Consider the following 15,989-nt stretch of genomic DNA (forward strand, 5'->3'; position numbering starts at 1 on the left):
AAAGAAAATGAATGCCCAGAATGAGTGATGCTTCTAATAGTTTTGGAGGTCGTGGGGGCTGGGTTGTGGCTGTATCACATGGGTCTGCCTAAAATAGAACAGGTGCATCCTAGACTTAAATTACATCCTGCAGTCACCAATGCTAGGCCCCGTTACCACAGAAAATGCTTCCCTCCGGTTTTGGCCCATAGTGACCACAATTGCTTCTCTTAGCCAAAAAAAGCCCTTTGTCTCTTGGCTGAGGTTCAAATCCCACTGCTTTCAGTGAGACTGGGCAACAAAAGGGAGCTTCAGAGAGAAGGACAACAGTCACTTTCTTCCCCATGATTCTTCCCAGGCTGCTTAGCCTTCTCCATGCCCCCCCAACACCCCCCGTTTTTGAAACCTTTTTGCTTTCTTTGCTTTGCAGGAGTCTAGCTGGCAGCCCAAAGATGTGACTGAGAACTGGCCGTGTAAGAACAGCAGAGCTTCCTGGGGGAAACAGGCCTCTTTTTTTCCTGAGGGGGGGAAAAAAGATATGCTAGAGCTCCAATGTTCTGGCAAATTCAAGGAAACCAGCTATCAGTTGTTTGGGGGAAAACAACAACAGCAGCAGCAGCAGCAACAAACCTGTCTGTAGTAAATTACATGTGGGGACAAAGCCCACTAACTCCCAAGGCTGCCGCCCTCCCTGCGCCCCACCCTGCTGCCATCCTAAGGTAATGTCAGAGACCTGTAGTTCAAGCTTGACTCCTAAGAGCTGTGTCCACTTAGGTAAGTCTCATGGCTTTCTGTCTGTGTTTCATGACATTATTTGTAACATTACATTAAATCTGCTCCTTCATCCTGATATGAGAAATAAACATACTTTTGTCAGCTTTGTGAAGTTTTTTTTATTGTCTTTCACTATTCAATTTTATGTTACAAACATCTCAGTACTATGTAGGTGTGTGTGCATAGCACTTGGGCACACACGCGCGCGCGCGCGCGCGCACACACACACACACACACACACACACACACACACACACACACACAATGCACGTGAAAGCGGATGAAACCTGAGTAAGTATTGCAGTTACAATTGACTATACTGGGGAAAGCAGCAACAAGATGGACAGAGACATAAAATGTAGATGCGTACAAGTGAGGATTGATGCAGAGAGCACCATAATAGTCCATTGGAAGGCTAGAGTGCAGCTGGTGCTGGTAGCCCGGCTTCATGCCAATGCAAAGACCTCGCAACCAGGCAAGCCACTGCTGCTGTTCTGTCGGTGGCCAAAGGTCTTATGACTCAGAGACCTCAAGCACTGGAGTCCAAAGACTAGAGAGCAGGAGAGGTAGTGCCCAAAGACAAGAAGAGTGTCAGGGGACAGGCAGGCAGACAGGCAGACAGACAGACAGACAGACAGACAGACAGACACACACACACACACACACACACACACACACACACACACACACACACACAGACGAGAGAGAGAGAGAGTTCGTTCTCTCATCTCCAGCCAATTGCATAGTGCACAGATACCCACGGACACCAAAGGCAGATCCCTGCCCTCCTATTTCTACCAACTCTCATCCCAATCTTGTCTACAAACACTCCCTCAAATGCCCCTACAAATACACTTCACTAGCTGTCTAGCTAGCTCTTAATCCAGGCAAGTTGCTAGCTACAATTCGCTACCATACAAATAATGGCAGGCCCTGGTTCTGTGGATGTACTGTGAGTAGGATTCACCCGCCGGGGAAGTTGGGTGAAGACTGCCGAGGTCCTCTGCCTTGTTGGTAATATCTTCTCTGTCTGGTTAGTTCGAATACGCATTAGACAAGGGTATCTGCTGGTTCCTTCCTCCTGTATCTTCTAAATACTTCTCCTGGGAAGTGTAACCCACAACCATTGGATCTATTGCTCTTAAGGCTTTGTTACTTGTTTAGGGCAGTTACCCTCTGCCCACGCATGTTTCTTGGGCTCGGTGCCGAGCTGGTGTTTACAAATGTTTCTTGATTCTTTCTGCTGAAAATATCAAAACAAGCAGATTTCTTTTCTTAGCCATTCTAGTACCATCTGTGAACAAACTTCACATTTTAAAAATTCTACTTTATGCCAGAGATTTTCATATACAATTCTCTTAGTGAAGCCTCAGCATGATTTGATGAGGGACAAGCCAAAATGTCTCACTTTTGCTTTGAGAAACACAAGCAGTGGAAAGTTTGATCCATGTGCTTGGGATATGAAGGTCATGGAGAGCTGGAATTTAAGCTAGGACTTAGAGCATTTAAATTTATTAATTTATTAATTATCAACTTCTGTTTGTCAGGAGCTGTTCTCAGAGCTTTTCAGTGGTGGAATAAATGCAGGTTATGAAAAAAATAAGGCCTACATCACCACCAAGATAATAATAAATAATAAAGTAGCAAATTGGATGCAGGAAACAGGATTCATAGAGATCACTGAGTTTGTCCAGGGTTCAAAGAAGGAGTAGAGAAATAGAATCTTTGGAGAAAAGAATACTTTGAGAACAGGGCCATTGGGGGAAAGGGTTCTATAGCTGACATGACACCAGATGAATGTAAGTAGCTGGCTCAGGCAGTTGGTATGGCTGGAACAGTAAGCACCTTTAGCAAGGTGGGTCACAGAGGCCCACAGAGGATATTGCAAGAACCCTGTGATGAATCTGACTTTCCCTGAGTGATTCCAGAACATCGCAGCAGGGTTTTTGAGCAAACGGATGGTATGAGCTGACTCATGCTGCTACTGGTTCTCTGGCTGCTTAGAGTAGACAAGGCTGAAGTGGTGTAAAGGTCAAAAACAGACAGATCAATTGAAAGTCAGCAGCAGTTCTCCAGGAAGAAGAGGCTGGCTGTCTGGACATTGGAGTGATAGCATGGGTGCTACATATTCTGTGAGTTCTCATCTGCACCTACCTGTCCCTGAGGCCCGTGATCATATATACTTAGAGTGTTATAGACTCTCTGATGTTTGGTTTCTCATGTGCAATGGCCTTTTCTTTCTCACTCTGCCCAACTGGTCCGTAATCTAATGCTCTCTCCAGATGCTCTCATATCCACCCCACACTTCTCTGCAAACTTCCTACCTCCTGCTCCTTCTATGGCCTTCTTTGTATCCAAACCTTAGCAAACCTACGACTCTCTCTTACCTGCCTGTCCAGGCTAGTGTGGTGACATTCCTAGATGTATTTTTCCCTAATACACTTTAGGATATAAGACCAAAGGTCAGAATGTACCAGCTAATGTATGAGTTTGGAATGGAGTCTCCCTCCAACCCACTGCAAAGACAAGAGTGAAATAAAGTGACACCCAGTGTCCTTGTCTACTAACTGGTCTGAACTAATGATTGTGTCAAGGAGTTGCCATATTGTTGGCATACATATTGCATGTAGCAAAACTACATGCAAGAGTTTGTGCTCCAACGAGAGAAGGCGATAGAGAGTGGGATGGTAAGGAAATGCGTTCAGTGCATTCTTCCATGCCAAGCTCCCTCTTCGCCTCCGGTATGTTGTGGAATCCTTGTGTGGGGACTGGCATTTCTGTTTCACAGATGAAGAAAAAGACTATTAATAGACTATCCTGTCTGTCCCCCACCCAAGCCCCAAAGATGAAGAATGTGTGACCCCTGGAGAAGACAACAGATTCCTTGTTTTAAAACAACAAGTATAAAACAATAGAAAGAAACCTGCTTTTCTTTTTTTTTTTTTCAGGCCTAGACATGAGTGAGTCAATGAGTCAAACAGCAATGTCTCTAGAGTGTCCGTCGGTGCCAGCCCGTAAGATGGATGCATCCCAGATGGGCTTTCCCACAGCCTGTGCTGGGAGCTTCCCCTTGGCCCACATAGGGAAGGGGTGTGTGAATGCTTTCCCATGACATGCAAGTACAGCTAAGCACGTGACTTGGGGCTGGGAAGAGGTTTACAGCAAGCAACCTGGCAATGGAATGGCCCAGTCCAGCCAGCAATGGCAAGCTAGGACAAAAGCCCCATCCCAGGATGAAGCAGCCAGTTTTCTTTGTATGTGGTTAGATAGTCTTTGGGCTCCTAAGGAGGCGTAGGATGTATGAGCTGCTGGCTCGTAACTGGGTGCAAGACTGCATTAATCAAGTGCCTTATTCCTATCTGCAAGGATAAGGTAGAAGACCATTAGTGGCTGGCTTGCACCCCAGTTACACTTTATACACTATCAGTGATCTTACCCTGACAGAATGTATGTTCTTTTGACAGAATGTGGAAAGGGGCCAGAGAAATTGACTATTTACAGCTAAGTCCACTTTGTATCATGTATCTAATATAAGAACTTTCTACAAGATAGTATAGGGGAGACCACATTGGTTAATTTTATGTACAACTTTGATGAGACTGTAGAGATGAATTATATGGGCAAATAGACAGATAATTCAATAAACATTTTTGCAAAAAATATATAATATATGCACATATATATCTATATACATATTTATATATATCTACACATAAACATACACATTTACATATCATTCATAAACATACACATATACATATCATTCATATACATAATACACACATATGCACATGCAATGGTCAGTTTATTTAAAATGTAGCAGATGTAATGTGCTATGTAATGTTATGCAAGAGCCTTGGCTAATCAGCTGAAGCTCTTAACAGCAATGGCTAAGGTTTTGTGTGAGAGAATTCTACCTTCAAGCAGTAACATAGAAATCCTGCCTGAGTTTCCTCAGACTGAAGCTACAGTATCATCTCCTACCTGAGTCTCCAGCCTGTCTGCTGGCCATAGATATTGAACTCAACAGCTACCACACTGGTAAGAGCCAGTTGCTTAAAATCCCCCCTGCTCACTCTCCATATGTATATGTATGTATAGATGTATAGATTTGTAAATATATATACATGGATGTCCCCACTTGAACCAAAGAGATAGTCTGGAGACTGTGAACGCTTTCTCTCAGGGCTCCCCATACGCACAATACTGAAGTCATCCTTGGAGACAAGTGTAAAGTATGGAGTCAGGAAGGCTGAGATTAGAGAAGGAGGCCACGCTTTGCACTGAGGAGCTGCACCTCTGGGGCTGGGCTCCAGAGAACGATTGAGTTTGCATCTGTGCTTCCGGTTCCTCCATCTAGATTCCCAGCTGAGGTGACAGACTGCCTGATGTGTTGTGTCGTTTTTTTTGAAACACAGTATGAGTAATCCTGTAGAAACAATTAACCCACTATCCCACAGCTCACACATTGGTCCAGCCTCCAATACACACCTAGACCACATCTACCAGCACATGTCCTGATTGATGCCAGGGGAAGGCACATGGATGCACACACTGGACATCTGTAGTCAGGGTAGAATTCTACCTACAAGAACTGTAATGGGAAATCCTAAACCTTTCTCTGGACAGCTTCAGCCTTGAAATTGTACCTGTGCATTCCGACCTTTTCCCTCAGTCATATGATCTGCACCTTTGTGGCTGGCCACGGTTTCCATCCTTAGCTATATGCTGTCCTACTCCTTCCTGGATTTCAGGGCCTTGGGATTTAGCACCTTGGATGATTTTTTTTCCTCCTCCCATTTCAGCCCAGTTTTGTATCTATCAGAGGAAACAAATGCTTATTCATCGCCCATCCAAACTTAAACAATCTAATCATGACTTTATTCCTCCAAGGATTCCTTCTTCAGGATTCCTCAACCTCAGTCATCTTGAGGTCTGTCTCTATTCTGGAAGCTCACACACACTTGTGGGATACAAGCATCTTGACAGATCACACCTGCAATCCTCAACGCCTACTGTTACAACTGCTCCTCACCCTGTTCGAGGACCTAGCCATATGCCATGATGCCTACCAAAACCTGAAGGTTATAGCACAAACCAAACACTTTCTTCTTTTATTTTATTTTAGAATATGATTTCCCATCTCCCCTTTGTTAAAGAGATTGAGATTAATATGCAAATGAAAACCAAAATAGTAAAGTAGGTATCATGACCGGTCAGATGTCGTGCCCAGGGACTGAGTTCCAGCGGCAGCTGTTTTTGCTTTATGTTTTATATAATTAATAGCCTCTCAGCTCTGCACTGGGTCATGATTAGGACACACTTCCTGGTAGAGAGGTGTGGAGCATGAGTGTTGAGTGCCTAAGAGGGGTCAGCAGGTGCTGTGGGTGGAGCAGACTCTTTTGGGCACAGGGAATATCAAATGTAATGGACATTCAGTTGTGGTATAAAAATCAGGGTATTGGTCCAGCTTGTTGCCTATGATGGAGAGAATGGTATCGGAAGGTTAAGCTAGATGTTTCCCATCCTGTAGTATTTCCAATACCTACAAATAGGTACCCAGAACACCACCACTTCCTCAAACAACAGACTTCCTTTCTGGTTGAAGCATCTAGGTTCCCAGGCAGCTGGGTCATATATGCTGGAAAAGCTCCAAACTACTTCCTCTTTTGACTGGCCTCAAATAATAAGCCAGCTCCTGGAAATTTGCATTGCAAAATCCTACCGATTGTCATACTTCCTCTCTGCAAACACATACATGTGAGGAACAAATGACCAATGACAGGTAGTGTGCTTCATGGTAGTTGATTTGATTCTCTTCTGGCCTGTTTCCTGTGTCCACTTTTATTTTATTTTACTAATTTTAAATTACCCTTTAAAAGATTATATTTGACTCATGTTTTAAAATGTCCTGTAGACAAGAGATCCTGGGCTTGATTTCTAGATATCCCCAGGAGACATTCCTCTACAAGTGAAAGTAGTTTTTATATAGAGTATTATAGAGGCTATAATAGGGTGTGGTAATGCAATATACTGAGGTCTCATGCACTAGGTGATTTTTTTCTGCCTTTGGCTACGAGTGTTACATCAGCCTAAATAATTTGTTTTTTTGTTTGTTTGTTTTTTAATTTGGAAAAGGAAAGAAAATTCACCAATATTGTTTGTGATATGGCTACAGAATCCCCTGTTGTCTGAGGGTTCCAGAAAGCTGTGTGTCCAACATACAATATCCTTTGTTTCTAAGCATCTGTAGCCATCCTTCAAGTGGGCTGTTAGCGAAGCAATCATGTTCCACACTCTTATGCAGCCTGGGAATTGAAGGACAATTTGGCCTCTTTGTCATTTTCAAAAATCAAATATGCCCAGGGACCGAGTTCCAGCGGCAGCTGTTTTTGCTTTATGTTTTATTTAAAAACATTTAATTTTGAGTCTCTTATGTTTCCAGTGATTTTTCTCCCTCTTGGTAGAGCAATCTCTACACATATATAAAGTATCCTCCATTTATACAAAGTGGTCCTTCATTAATTCCTAGGTTTTTAACTTTTCATCTTGCTTTTGACAGTATTTGATACATTAAAATGATCAGTAATTGCTATAATAATTTCTATTGAAAAATAATAACAACTATACAATATATAGCAAGTTATCATTTTGTGGCAAGCTTTCATTACATGGTTTATATATATTTTATCACTGACTTTACTAAATTTTTATGAAGCAGACATGAACCTAATATCTCTTTCTAGATAGAGTCTCAGAGAGGGGACTCACTCAGTAAGCGACCTGTCCAAAGGGTTATGACCAACGAACTTAGAAGCTCAAGTTTTAACCAGGTATGTTTGACTCCTCATAATATAGACTGAATGCCATATGCAGTATTTTACAAGTATAGGTGCTCCCTAATGTTTTTGATGTTTTGACTGCTGTTCATCAAAATGAGGTCAGGTTGTGTCATTGAGGAAGGAAATTCTGATCATTGAATTTTCTTGTTAAAATGAAGATTAACTGGTGTGACTAACTAAGGCCTTAATTGCCTACTCTCGGTATTATACATACACAGATGGCCTTCATATTATGATAGAGCCTGGTACACATCCAGTATGGTGAACCACCCATTTTGATTACTCCCAGGCTTCCAGTTGTTCCACTATGGAATAACTATTCTCTACTTTCTGCCTGAGATTCAGTAATTTGCATGAGCTATTCACAATGCTTTTTTATTTAAAAGATAGGCTTTGTGTTAGATGATATTTTTGAAGATTGTTCTAAGAGTTCTAATTGTGATTAAAGGAGTCTAACCTTACCTCTAATGTTGGGAAGATTAAGGGTATTTAATGTATTTTTATGTGTGGCATGTCAGGCAATTGCTCCTTACTCATCTGTATCTCTAGGCCCTAAAATAAATTTTTGATTGTATTTTGAACTTAGGATGCATTTATACAAGCATAAACCCTTCATACATCAGGGAACAACTATGTTTTTTTTTATGTAAACTTCCTAGCTACAAGACATCACTGTTACTGTGTGTGTGTGTGTGTGTGTGTGTGTGTGTGTGTGTGTGTGTGTGTGTGTGTGCGCGCGCGCGCGCGCGCGCGCGCGCGCATGTGCGCTGAGCACAGATCCTGGTGCCAGATGACCTGGGTGTCTTGCTCCCTTTACTGACCACATTTCCTTGGGCAAGTCTCCAAGCTTCTCTGAGTCTCAGTTTCCTCCACTCGGTGAGTTGATTCTAAAGGGTTGGAGGCCTAATTGTCTGCAAAGGCAACTACGGGGATTAAAGTAGGAAGCAGGAGTTAGTAGCAGTTTGTAGGACATGTGCTGTGTTCTCTAGGCTCCGGGTCCTCTTGGTCACTATTTCCTTTTCAGGAAAGTAAATAAAACAAGAATCACTGGGGAGTCAGTCTCAGGTAAACAGTAGCTAGAATGATCATCTGGAGCAACAAAGCCCCAAGAACATTGGCGGGAGGATTGGGGGAGGGGTAGGCCTTTGGTGACTCACACCTTGACATCGTCTTCATAGCTCTACCACTGCCTCTGCCTATTCTGAAGCTGCTGTTACTCACTCGTGTTACTATCCCAACTCTCCACTTTTACTATTGCTACCCCATACGTTTTGGATCTCCTATCTATGAGCTTTGCCTGTATTCTTACTGACTTCCTTTGCAGGCTCCACTCTCAGAATATCACTTTTTGCAGATGATATGATAGTATATTTAAGTGATCCCAAAAGTTCCACCAGAGAACTACTAAAGCTGATAAACAACTTCAGCAAAGTGGCTGGGTATAAAATTAACTCAAATAAATCAGTAGCCTTCCTCTACACAAAAGAGAAACAAGCTGAGAAAGAAAATAGGGAAACGACACCCTTCATAATAGACCCAAATAATATAAAGTACCTCGGTGTGACTTTAACCAAGCAAGTAAAAGATCTGTACAATAAGAACTTCAAGACACTGAAGAAAGAAATTGCAGAAGACCTCAGAAGATGGAAAGATCTCCCATGCTCATGGATTGGCAGGATTAATATAGTAAAAATGGCCATTTTACGATGTAGATTGGTGGTGGTGGGATGACAATGTGTAATGTTTAATTTCCTCAGAAATTTCGGTGGAGATGTGGAAGTCTACAGCTTGTAACAAACCATCTACCAAATACGTTTTGCTTAACTCTCATCTTACGAATGTTTTTGGCATTCTAATAAACTGGCAGTGGGAAGGGTGTGAACTAAGTTGAAGTATAAATAAATACAATCTAGGAAATGGTTGATACACAAGGGAGGCGTAGGAAATGTGAAATTGGATTTCAGAGACAGGAAATGTCAAGTCCAGTAGGGAGCCAATAGGGATTTATGGCATAAATAACATGAATTGAATTAAGTCTACAAGGAAGACCAGATTTGGAGATGTAGAAATAAAGGAAGGTGTCCAAGAAGCAAAGAACATAAGTGTGGAAGAATTCAGGAATACAACAGAATTAGTGACTTCTTCATTTTATTAGAGCAAAAGGGATGTGAACACAGATGAAGAGTGACCAAAGGAACTAATATGTCAAATAAGACAGGCATACCATGCTGAAAATATAAGTGAAATATAAATTATAAGGCTTGATTTATATCGTTACATGGATCTGTTGGAATAGAATATTACACACTCACTGGGATGAGATTTTTGCTGAATCAGTGAAACGGGTTCTTGACTTTGTCCCTTCCTGCAAACAGATGATGACACTAGTAGTATTGATTTTTTTGTTTATTTTTGCATTGAGTACTGCCCCACAATGAAACAGAATAAGAATAAGGCTGGAAAGACTCTGGATGGATTCCCCATTTCCTTAAGGAATGACCTGGGGGAAGTCATTTTCTTTGTCACCACTCTTGGGTCAATCCTCATGTCTGTAATCTTGTGGGGTAGATAGTTATTTGATGGCTGATTTCCCAGGTTTTCCGAGTCTATAATCACATACACTTGACCTCTTCAGCTTCATTTCTGATGAAATCATTCATTATTTGAGTACTGGCAAAGAGAAAGGCATTTTATGCTGTTGGTGTGGATAATCTTCCTTCCGAGGAAGCCTCAGCTGGAAGCAGTGCTTACAGTCATGTGCTAGAAGGGATGAGAATTCTGGTTAATTGAATTTTCTTGTTAGAGATGAAGATTAATTAGCATATGACCTATTTAAACCCTTGCTGTTAGCAACACATGTCAGGTATGTAGAACATTTTTCGTGTAAGAAATCTAATTCCTAAATTAGGAAAATAAGATCTAAATGCCATATGTGTATAAACCTCTGTGATATTGTCATTCGGCACTGTGATGCTAATAACAGCTGTTACTGTTATTTATTGACTGATAGATACTTTCCCAAAAGTTTTTACGTGTATCATTCTTCTTAAGATTGACAAAAACCATAAAAGCTAAGCAGGATATCGCTACCTATAATGTCTTTGTTAACTCTCCAGAATGGATGTTGATTCCTAATTCTTGAGAACATGGGGATGCATACTTACTTAGATAAAAGAGTCTTCGAAAGTGTAGTTAAGTTAAAGACCTTGAGATAAGCAAATTATGCTAGATTACTGAAGTGATGCAATAGCCAATGAAAACCAACCTTCTAAAAGACAGAGTAGAGGAGGGTGCACCATGATCACAACAGAGAGTGGAGTGGTGCAGCCACAGAGCTGGAATGCCCAGAGCCACTGAAAGCTGGAAGCAATGAGGAACACAGGGCCTGCTCCAGGGTTTAGAGGGGACAATGGTCCTCCTATTGTCTCAATATAAGAGTCTGGTTTCAAGAAGTGTGACAGCATACGTTTTTCTGCTCTTTAAAAACAAACTAGTTTGCGGTATCTTGCTACAGTCCCGCAAGCAACTAATACATATTCCTTTACACATGTAAGAATAAGGTAGAGAAGAGTCAATTAACTTGCCTCTGTCAGAAGGCAAAACCAGTAACCCAGACACTCTTAGAATTTTTTTAAACTTTGTAGAATACTACACACTGTCTCTGCCTCCAAAGAAATACATTCATGAAGCCTAGCTTATGGGTAAGAATCACAAATAGTGTTCTAGAAGAGTTGGTGATACTGTTCTGAGGTTTAATGATGATGATGACGACAACGATGATGATGATGACGATGGTGAAGTATTTTTCTAGAGACTAAAGTGAGATAAACTTTCTAAGCAGAGCAAGCCACCATAGAGGGGAAAAATAAAACAAGGAGCCTTTAGAGTATTGAAGATGGTGGCATGGATCTGAAAGTGTATGGGAGGAAATGGAAGGTGAGGCAGGACACATAGGTGGTAGAACATTTGTGCCAGAGAAGAGATAATGAATGTTGCGACCCTGTCTGATCATATAGATCTCTTAAAGGTTTGCTGTGGAAAGCACTATGGAGACTAGTTAGAGTGGATTAAGGCTAGAGGCAGACTCCCTGGAATCATGGCTGTGATACACAAAGCAGACTCAGCCCTGCCTATGCACAGGAGAAGGCAGTTTTATGAGACACTTTAGGGAGGTAGCCTGAGTGAGTGAGACACAATACATTGTGAGAGAATGAACTGGGTGTCTGATCCACCTCTGTACTGCAGACAGGATATCCATTCACATTTTCCTAAGTGAGGCAGCCATGTTAAGATAATTTGATAGCTGGATGTCTTGGGATCAATATCTTATAACCTCTAACCTCAGATTCTAGCTTCTTATTGCTGCTTCCTGGACAGACAGACAGAATGCTATCTCTTTGCATCTGACCTTCTCCGTTTACTAGCCATCTGACCTTTGCAAATTTGCTTAACCACTCTGTACCTTGATTTCAGCAACTGTCAAAGAGGTATGAAAATTACAGTGTCTGCTCTCATTATCTTGGACAAACACTTGTGAGTGAAATTTCTGGAAGAGGCTTAGAAAATATGAGTAATTATTTTTATGACAAGCCCCAGATTTTCCCCTGCAATTGTGTTTATAGAACTAGTCCCTGAGTTCATTCAGAAAGTTTTCCTGTTCTTTGCTGATTTTCCCTAACAAATGCCTATAACATGAGTTCAGTAGTAAGTGTAGACTCAAAAGTCTAGTGTTATTTACATTTGTCTAGCTAGGGAGGGAGAATGGATCATGTGGGGGGGGGGGAAGAGTAGAGAGGGTTGGGCAAGAAAGAACAGTAAGAAGAGGGGATAAGATAGAACCATGGGGAAAGCATACATGTAAATACTGCAATAGAAGCATTAATCTGTGTAACTTATATGGTTGGATAACTTTGCTTAAAAGCTCATATTTCTACCTGCTATGTTTTCTTGTGTATGGTTTCATGTAGGCCAGACTGGACATGAATGTCTTCTAGATCCTCCTGCCTTAACTTCTCAATGCTGGGATTTTAGATCTATGTCACCCTATGCAGGACAAAGAATAAGCAAGCAAGCAAGTAAGTAAGTAAGTAAGTAAATAAATATTTCTATCTAAATAACTTTAACCACTCATCAAATATGCATTTCTATGTTATACCAAAAAAAAAAAAAAAAAACCCAAAACCAAAAACAACAACAGTAACAAAAACTTACTCCATTGGCAATGGCATTTTATTGTCCTTGTGACCTCCAGACAGAAGGTGTTTGGAGATAGACACATGTTACCCTAAACTTAGATCTGCTGTTAGAAGAAGCTTGTGACCTCCTCAGATTCCTGAGCTAGGTTTTGGTTCGTGTTACAGTTCCGTACCTAGGTGTGGCTCCTCTTGCAAACCCTGGAATCTAGCACAGTAGTATCTTCAGTGAGGAAAACACAGATATTTCTCATCTTATAGAACTACATCCCCTTCGCCCCTGGCAAACAACAACAACAACAACAACAACAACAACAACAACAACAACAACAACAAAACAACCAACAAAAAAAAAGCAAAACAAACAAACCTGAGGATAGGAAGAGAACAAGAAACAAGCACAAGTCAAAAATCATCAGCACTTCAGGTAGAATGGGGCATAGATATATATGTAATACAAAATGATGCCATCTTGGATCTGTCTCTTTAAAAACAACGTACGAAGTTGTGGCAAAGCAAAAATGAAGAAATGGTGAGCAGACAGTTGTGTAACTAACAAAACAGATATCTTCTCTCAGAGGGGAGTTACTATCTATATTACACAACTCTGCCGAAGTCTCTACAAGGGTGATAGAATTAGTCGGGTCTAGTGGGAGGAAGACTGTCCTGGGACCTAGGTTACACTCTTTCTCTGTCTTAAGCTCTTAAGCTAATTGGCACTGAATTTTATTACAAACAAGTGTAAGAGCCCTGGGAAACCTTCCATGTGTGGGAGTGGGGTAGAAGAGGGAGAAGGGGGCAGGGGAACCTTCAGCCAAGCTCAACACAAAAGACATCGAGCTTCAGAGTAGATCAGCACAATATTTTAAAAGATTCTAACTGGATTTCTTTTCTTGATTTTTCCAGATTTGAACTGCCTACTGAGGCCACTCCTCCTGCTAGAGTTAAGGCCTAAGGGTACAGCCACTATTAGTGGTTCACAATTATTTGATTACTTAGCAAAGAGAGACGGTTTCAGGAGCGAATGGGAGCTGTGCACACAAGAGCCGCATGCGCACATCCCTTCTTTCTTATCTTACCAGTCTTGCCCAGTGGAGTCCCATCCTGTCCACTCTTTGCTATTGAGGACTTGGATTCCACAACATTCTTCCCCTGACAACTCTGGTGGCTCTGAACCATAAAAGACCATTTTCTCTGATACAGCACAGTGCTTTACGGATCACCAGCCTACTCCAGCCAGTTGAATTTGAATCTCACATAGTCGTGTTTCCAGGCCATTTGCTTCCTTTAATGTCCTTCTCATTTCTTTCTCCTTCTGCCTCCCCATTACTAACTCAGCTCAGACTTTCATTTCTTCTCACTTGGATGATCAGATATTTTCATAAGTTTCTTCTAGTGATCCAATTTTCTTCAGAGGAATCATTCCAAAGGCACAAAGCCCTGACCACGGTAACACCCCATTTACACGAGAAAGGTACAGTGGGGAGGCAGAGCTGACTGAGATGGAAATACACTCCATGTTGGAGGCCACTTTCGGAAAAGCAGACCTTGTCCAAAAGGTCTGACAAGAAGTATTTTGGCAAGCTCAAAACCGACTGGCAAATATATCAGTACATGTGCTAATAGGACATAACAGTGGGAAGCTTCCAGAACTGAACTGAGGTGAGTTGAGGTAATGATAAAGCAGCTTTAAAGCAAGTGAGAACTATTGTTGCCCTAGGATAGCTATGAATGCAGCCCAGAACAAAGTCATAAGCTTACTTAAAACATTGATTTCTTTTTTCTATTTGAAATGTAAGGTTCACAACTATGAACTTTGCAATGTCAAAAGATTGGACACATGCCTGGAGGAAACACACAACTTCATATTAATGGTCTTTGAAATCCTAGCTAGTGTTTCACTGATGTGAATTGTTTGTAAAGAAAAAGACTTAGCTGCCTGTGGTAACACGGTATGCCTTTATCGCATTCTAATAGACATGTCCATATATTCCTCAATAAATAAGACTATATAGACTAAGCACCATGGACTACAGGAGACACATGGTTATTATGTTTACAGAAGTGGATGGGGCAAGAAGAAAGAAATGTACTTTTTGAGTTTCATAGGTTCCAACACATCCAACCATGTTTTCTGTCCAGTAAGTGCTCAAAGTAGGTTTACTGTATTGAATATCAATACATTCCACTGAACTGTATTGCCTGACCTCGTGGAAACTAGAGAAGAATAACCAGAATCTTTATTGAATAAAGAATAAGTTTGTAGCAAAAAATATAATTTGAGTTCATCTGACTTTACTATCTTGCCCATTAAAGAAAAATACTTCTTTACATGTTTTCTTTCTCTCCATATTATGTCCCTTGTTTTCTTTCTGTAGAGCTTTCATTAATATAAAAGAATATAAATGAAGATTCCATGTTTCAAGAAACAAAAGAGCCCAATGGGGTGGTGTGTGTATGTGTGTGTGTGTGTGTGTGTGTGTGTGTGTGTGTGTATTCATTTGGCTTCTTGTTCTACAAATATGTCAGTTTGATATATACTGTCTATACCATAAGGAGTAGGAAGAGATTGCTAAGGAACATTTTCTTGATAACCATTATGGGATTGTAAGCTTAGGAAGGATTGACTTTTTATTAGAATTTCTACCAACAACTCCAGAAATCTAACTAGTGGTCAAATGTGACCTACTAAGCCCTTGATAAGGAACATGATGATTGGTTTGGTTCAGTGCTGCAACCTGTCCTCTCCCATATCTGCCACCATTATATAATATATCCTCCCAGATCCCTTAATTTCTCCATTAAGGACACAGATGATGCACATGGGCCTATGGTCACCTAATTTCATTTTCTTTTGACCTTTGATCTTCAGAAAAGCAATGCATAGATACTTGTAGACTAAGTAAGCACTTCACAGTCTTTCTCAACCTGTGGTCTCCCTTTCAATGTTGACATTGTCACACTAATTATATCTTTAGCATCAATTCAATAAAAAAGCCACAACGAGCAAAATCTATTCTGAGCTTGCCACCTGTTAAATTAATGCCTGCCATCTTAGCAAAACACCAAATGTCTAACACTCACTTGACACTTTACAATGGGCCAACAACAAGTTTAAACACTGCCTAGTGGTTCTTTTTCTGGTGCTTGGGGTAACTCTTGTAGGTAGGAAAGCATCCTGGACGTAGGACAAAGATACATT

At 41.1% G+C, this 15,989-nt stretch overlaps 1 long non-coding RNA gene across 1 annotated transcript in view; it reads left to right on the plus strand.

The window, feature by feature from the left end:
* LOC103693081 (uncharacterized) overlaps nt 1-15,989 on the plus strand; it is a 112,122-nt gene that overhangs the window by 46,164 nt on the left and 49,969 nt on the right. Inside the window, exon 2 of the long non-coding RNA XR_010057711.1 lies at nt 410-14,449. This is a non-coding gene — a long non-coding RNA (uncharacterized LOC103693081). The remainder of the gene's footprint in view (nt 1-409; nt 14,450-15,989) is intronic.

The sequence above is a fragment of the Rattus norvegicus genome, chromosome 14 (assembly GCF_036323735.1).
Source record: "Rattus norvegicus strain BN/NHsdMcwi chromosome 14, GRCr8, whole genome shotgun sequence".
Lineage (NCBI taxonomy): Eukaryota > Metazoa > Chordata > Mammalia > Rodentia > Muridae > Rattus > Rattus norvegicus.